The 6,332-nt window shown below is 60.0% G+C and overlaps 1 protein-coding gene across 31 annotated transcripts in view; it reads right to left on the bottom strand.

Moving 5' to 3' along the window:
* TIMM17A (translocase of inner mitochondrial membrane 17A) overlaps positions 1–6,332 on the bottom strand; it is a 59,276-nt gene that overhangs the window by 8,300 nt on the left and 44,644 nt on the right. The window lies entirely within an intron of this gene.

Genomic DNA, 6,332 nt, shown 5'->3' with positions numbered 1-6,332 from the left:
GCTGTGTGTCCTCGTCACTCCTCAGCACCCCCTCTCTCCAGGCTTTCCGGCTGCAGGAGCCTCCAGCCTCATCCCTGCCCCCCATGGGGCCACGGGGCTGATCCATGACCTGCCCTGAGTTTCCTGGAATCATGGAATGGGTTGGGTTGGAGACACCTTAAAGCCCTTCTGGTTCCACCCCTGCCCTGGGCAGGGACAGCTCCCACTATCCCTGCTGCTCCAGCCTGGCCTTGGACACTCCCAGGGATCCAGGGGCAGCCACAGCTTCTCTGGGAATTCCAGCCTAGCCCCTGCCCACCCTCCCAGCCAGGAATCCCTTCCCAATATCCCATCTGACCCTCTGGCAGTGGAAAGCCATTCCCTGTATCCTGTTCCTCCAGCCCTTGTCCCAGGTCCTTCTCCAGCCCTTTTAGGAACAGCTCCCTGTGCCAGCTGCTCCAAGGGCAAACCCCTCTGCTCCACCTGGAAACCTGGAATGGGTTGGGTTGGAAGCTCCTCCCATCCCACCCCTGCCCTGGGCAGGGACCCCTCCCACCAGCCCAGGCTGCTCCAGGTTCATCCAACCTGCCCTTCCATCTCTCCCTCTCCCCTCTTGGAGCTGGCAGACAGGTGGATCCGGGAATTCCCACGGAGTATCCCTCAGTGGGAGGCTCAGCCGAGGCCACCCCGTGTCCCGTTCCCTTAAACACACCCGGAATGTCACTGGAGCTCCCCAAGAGCCTCCAACCAGAGCCAGCAGCTCATCCTCCTCCAGCTCATCCTCCTCCAGCTCATCCTCCAGCTCATCCTCCTCCAGCTCATCCTCCTCCAGCTCATCCCTCCAGCTCATCCCTCCAGCTCATCCTCCTCCAGCTCATCCTCCTCCAGCTCTTCCCTCCTCTAACTCTTCCCTCCTCCAGCTCATCCTCCAGCTCATCCTCCTCCAGCTCATCCCTCCAGCTCTTCCCTCCTCCAGCTCTTCCCTCCTCCAGCTCTTCCCTCCTGGAGCCTCAGGAGCTGCTCTTCCCACCCAAGTGCAGGAAAACCAAGGGATATTGGATCACACACTCCAGCTCCATCCCTCCTGTCAGGGGGGAATAGCTCAGCTCCCTTCCCACATTATCCCAAGGTGGGAATAGCTCAGCTCCCTTCCCACATCATCCCAAGGTGGGAATAGCTCAGCTCCCTTCCCACATTATCCCAAGGGCTCCAGCAGATTCCTCCCGCTGGGATCTTCCCTTCCTGAAGAGCAATTGGAGCTGGAGCCTCCTGGAGATCCCAGCAGGTGCTGGGGCTGAACCAGCAGGATCCATCCCTGCTGCTGCACTTCCAGCCTGGGATCCACAATCCATGGAATTCCCAACTCCTGGGGCAGGGGAGGAGACAGGAATTCCATGGACTCACAGAGACCCCGAGGGCTCCACAGCCTGGGGGGGTTTCCCAAGTATTTTGGAGCTTATTACATCATATATCATTATTAGACAGCTTTATTATTATCTGGTTATATATTAGATATATATTGTATTTATATATTTATAAATATAGAATATATATTTATATTTATGGGTATTTATATATGTACATAATTATATCATTATATATTTACATTTTTAGTCTATTGTTATACTATTATTATATTATATTATTATATTTTAGGAAAACCCCCATTCCTACATCTCTCAAGAAGGTTTCTGAGGGCCCTTCCCTGCTCCCAGGGCTTCCCTCTCCTTGCCTGTGGTCCTGGAATTCCCTGCTCTCATTCCTGCTCTCATCCCTGCTGCTTCCAGGAGCCATTCCTGCTCTCCAGGTCTCCCTCTGTGATCCCAGCCAGGGCATCCCAAGGTCCAGGCTGGGGTCAGGGATCGTTTCTTCTCCAGGAGGGTCTCCAGCCCTGGCACAGCCCCCCAGGGGGACCCAAAAACCCTGGATGTGGCATTGGGGACGTGCTGAGTGCAGGGAGAGGGGTTGGACTCAGTGACCTCAGAGGGCTTTTCCAACCCCCAAAATTCCACTGCCCAAACCAGCACATTCCTGAGTTAAACCCAACCCCCCAGCCCACAGCCCGTGGGGGCTCCTGCTCGGCAGTTCCACCTCGGGGCAACTGCTGGGGGCAACGACCCCCCCAGTGCCAGGAGAGCCCTCCTGCCCCTCTCCTGCCTCCTCCTGAGGGCATGGGCAGGGATGGGCAGAACCAGGGATGGGCACCCAGGGATGGGCAGCCCCCCGGAGCAGCTCCCGGCTCCCAACTGCTCCAGGGTTACCTGTCTGGGTTGGAGGGACCTTAAATCCCATGCAGTCCCACCCCTGCCCTGGGCAGGGACACTTCCCTCTATCCCAGGTGGCTCCAACCTGGTCTTGGACACTTCCAGGGCTGGGGCAGCCACAGCTGCTCTGGGAATTCCAGCCCAGCCCCTCCCCACCCTCCCAGCCAGGAATTCCTTCCCCATCTCCCATCTCTCCCTCCCTCTGGCAGTGGGAAGCCATTCCCTGTGTCCTGTCCCTCCAGGCCTTGTCCCCAGTTCCTCTGCACAGTTCTTGTTGGTCCCCTCAGGCACTCCAAAGCCTCTTTTCCAGCAATCCCAGTTCTCCCAGCCTTTCCTCATGGGAGAAGTTTTCCATCTCTGGGATCATCTCTGTGGCCTCCTCTGGACTCGCTCCAGCAGCTCCAGGTCCTTCTGATGCAGGGGGGTCTCCCTGAGGGGCAGAGGGGCACAATCCCCCCCTCCCTGCTGCCCCTGCTGTGGGCTCAGCCCAGGGCACAGGGGGTCTGGGCCATGTCCAGCCTGTCCCCCCCCAGCCCCCCAGGAGCTGCTCCCAGGGCTGCTCCATCTGCTCATGCCCATCCTGGATTGATCCCGGGGGTTGCCCTGGCCCAGGGGCAGCACCAGCCCTTGGCCTTGTTGAACCTCCTGAGATTCCCAGGGAGCTTGTCCAGGTCCCTCTGGGTGTCCCCATCCCTCAGGTGTGTCCCTGCACCCCCGGCTCGCGGTCACCCCAAACCTGCCGGGGGTCCTGACCCCCCTGTGTGTGTCATCAGTGAGGATGTGAAATCCCACCGGTCCCAGTACGGACCCTGAGGCCACCACCAGTCACTGGTGCCCGTCTGAGCTGGTGAGCTCTTCCCTCTGGACGTGCCAACCCGCCCCTGGAATGCAGCGCTGTCCAGCTCAGCCAGGAGGATGTGGGGGCTGGGGGAGTCCAGACAAATGACACCCATAGCCCTTCCCTCGTCCACTGATGGAGCTCCTCACGTTGAGCTCATCCCACAGCCCCGCCAGGTCCTGCTCCCAGGGCTGCTCAATCCGTTCACCCCCAGCCCGGGTTTGTTCCTGCAGTTGCTCCAGCTCAGGGACAGGACCTTGTGCTTGATCTCGTTGAACTTCCTGAGGGTCCCACAGACCCCCCTCCTGCCTGTCCAGGTCCCTCTGGGTGTCCCATCCCTTCTCGTGGGGTGTGACCCCTCCAGCTCGGTGCCATCAGCCCCTCCCGAGGGTGCTGCAGTCCCACTGTCCCTGACACCACACAGGTTAAACTGCACCAGTGCCACACCAGTGACACACCAGTGCCACACCAGTGACACACCAGTGACACACCAGTGACACACCTGTGACACACCAGTGACACACCAGTGCCAAACCAGTGCCACACCTGTGACACACCCGTGCCACACCAGTGCCACACCAGTGACTCACCAGTGCCACACCAGTGCCACACCTGTGACACACCAGTGCCACACCAGTGACACCAGTGACACACCTGTGACACACCAGTGCCACACCAGTGACACACCCACCCCAAAGGGCTCCTCGTCGAGCCACGGCCACCACTGTGTCACCGTCCAGGCTCCATCACCACCCCTGCCTGCAGCTCGAGGTGGTGGCACAGGGACAGTGCCCCACTCTGTGCCCAGCCCAGGCAGGTGGGGTCAGTGGCTCTTTCCTCACCCACCAGCGCTGTCACCCCACGGTGACACCACGAGGCCCCGTCAGGCACGATCAGAGAAGCCACGTTGGCTGTCACCAATCACCTCCTTATCCTCCACGTGCAGCTTCCAGAAGGATCTGCTCCCTGACCTTGCCGGGCACCAGCGTGAGGCTGATTGCCCTGCAGTGCCCTGGCTCTTCCTCCTTTTTAAAAAGGGGACCAAACTTCCCCTTTTCCAGCCTGTGGGAACTTCATGGACCACCACAGCTCCTCACACACACGACAGAGAGCGATGGAGGCTCCTCCTCCACCATCTGCCTTGAGATCCTCGGGTGCCTCTCATCAGGTCCCGTGGACTTGGGCACCTTCAGGATCCTCATGTGGTCTCTCTGATCTTCTCAAGTCCAGAGAGGGAACGGAGCTGGGAAGGGGCTGGAGCAGCAGGAGCAGCTGAGGCAGCTGGAGGGGCTCAGCCTGGAGAAAAGGAGGCTCAGGGGGGACCTTCTGGCTCTGCAATCCCTGACAGGAGGGGGGACTGGGGGGGGTCGGGCTCTGCTCCCAGGGAACAGGGACAGGAGGAGAGGGAACGGCCTCCAGCTGGGCCAGGGGAGGGGCAGGGGTGGCATCAGGAGGAATTTCCTCCTGGAAAGGGTGGTCAGGCCTTGGCAGGGGCTGCCCAGGGAGGTTTGGAGCTCCATCCCTGGAGGTGCCCAGGGAAGGCCTGGCCATGGCACTCAGTGCTCTGGGCTGGGGGACAGGGTGGGGATGGGCACAGGGGGCACTCCATGGTCCTGGAGGGCTTTTCCAACCTCCAGCATTCTGGGATTCTCCTGCTGGAGATGGTCCTTCCTCCTGCAGCTGGAGCTGGTGAGGGCACAACCATCCTGGAGAGCCTCAGCCTCCTCCTGGGGAACCAGGGCTCCTGTTTCCTTCTGGAGGAGGGTGAGTCTTCCACATTCCCTGAGCTTCTCCCTCCACACCAGCCCCTCCTGGTGGGTGGGCAGGAGGTCCAGCCCAGCCCTTGCGCCTCATGGAAAGGGAATTCATCACCACCAACACACCCCAGAACCTCCTGGGTCGGTTCTGCCCCGCTGTGTTGGGTGGGTGAAGCCCCCCGAGAGGAGCAGGGGTTGTGGACGTGAGCCTGGGGACTCCTGCCTGTCCAGGGCCTCATCCAGGGGGTTTTCCTGGTCAGGTGGCCTGCACAGACCCCAAAAATCACTCCCAGTTGCTTCCAGTGCCCGCATCTGGTTCAGTGCTGGGCTTGGCTGGGTCAGGTTTCCGGTGGGATTGGATGCCCTGGAGGGTCTTTTCCAGGCTGAAGGATCCCCTGGGTGTGGGGGTGTCTGGGACAGGCCTGGGGGAAGGGCTGTGCCTCCCCAGAAGGCCCTGGTGGGTTGTCCCCAGCTGGGTGGTGACACCAGGCCAGTCCTGCCCAGCCTCAGCCCAGCCTGTTCCGTGCAGCCCCCACTGCTCTTTGGACCTGAAATTCCCAAAAGGTCCTCCAAGGATCCTGCCAGAGGGTTTGCTCCAGGGAACAGCTTTAATTCATGGCCTAAATCCACGGATTTCATCTGTCCTTGGAGGTGTCCCGTGTGGAGCTGCAGCATCTTCTGCACCAGGGAGGGCCAGCAGTGACTGTCACCCCCCAGGGGCACAGCCAGGGCTCCCAGAGCTCCCATTCCTTCAGAAACTCCTCCTGGATCCCGGGATGACCAAGGGCAGAACCAAATCCACGCTGCAGACGACGGGTCCGGCTGAGGAGCAGCTCCAACAACCTCCAGGTCTTTCCCTTTGCTCCTGCTGGAACTTTTCCCCCTCCCAGGGGCTTCCCTTGGCTCTCCATGTCCCTCCCAGCTTGGCATGGATGTCATTCCAAGGAGGCACCTCCATCCCTTCCACCTTGGCTTTGCTGTGTCCGTGGGATCTGCACCAGGAGTGGATTGGGAACGGCCCATTCACTTTTTTCCCACCAAATCCTACTGGCCACATTCCATCCCAACCTTGCAGGGAGGATTCTTCTCCCAGTTTTCAGTTTTAGGGAAAACTCAGGCCCATGGCCCGCCCTGGCTGGGCAGAGGAGCTCCTGGGAGCATCCCACGGATGTTGTGGGATGTTGGTGCTGGAATCCTCCAGGGAGAGGAGAGATCTTGGCTTCATTTCCTTGGAGATCTTGGGAAAGAGGAAGGACGATTGTCAGAAGGCACCAGACAGAGGCTGCTTCCACCTCCTTCCCGATTCCCACCTCTTCACATCCAGTGGGAGGGAGTCAGTGCCCTTCCAGCAGGTTTGGGATGTGGGAGGGGACTCGGGGTGACACATCCTTGTCTGGACATCCAGGATTCCTCCTCCTCCCACTGGGAGACCCCAGAGGGGACTGGGATGGACCAGAACTTGGGATGGACCAGGAGCTGGGAATGGACAAGTTG

This window comes from Myiozetetes cayanensis, unplaced genomic scaffold (genome assembly GCF_022539395.1).
Source record: "Myiozetetes cayanensis isolate MyiCay16 unplaced genomic scaffold, myiCay2020 scf29, whole genome shotgun sequence".
Classification (NCBI taxonomy): domain Eukaryota; kingdom Metazoa; phylum Chordata; class Aves; order Passeriformes; family Tyrannidae; genus Myiozetetes; species Myiozetetes cayanensis.
This window is presented reverse-complemented; position numbering and strand designations above follow the sequence as displayed.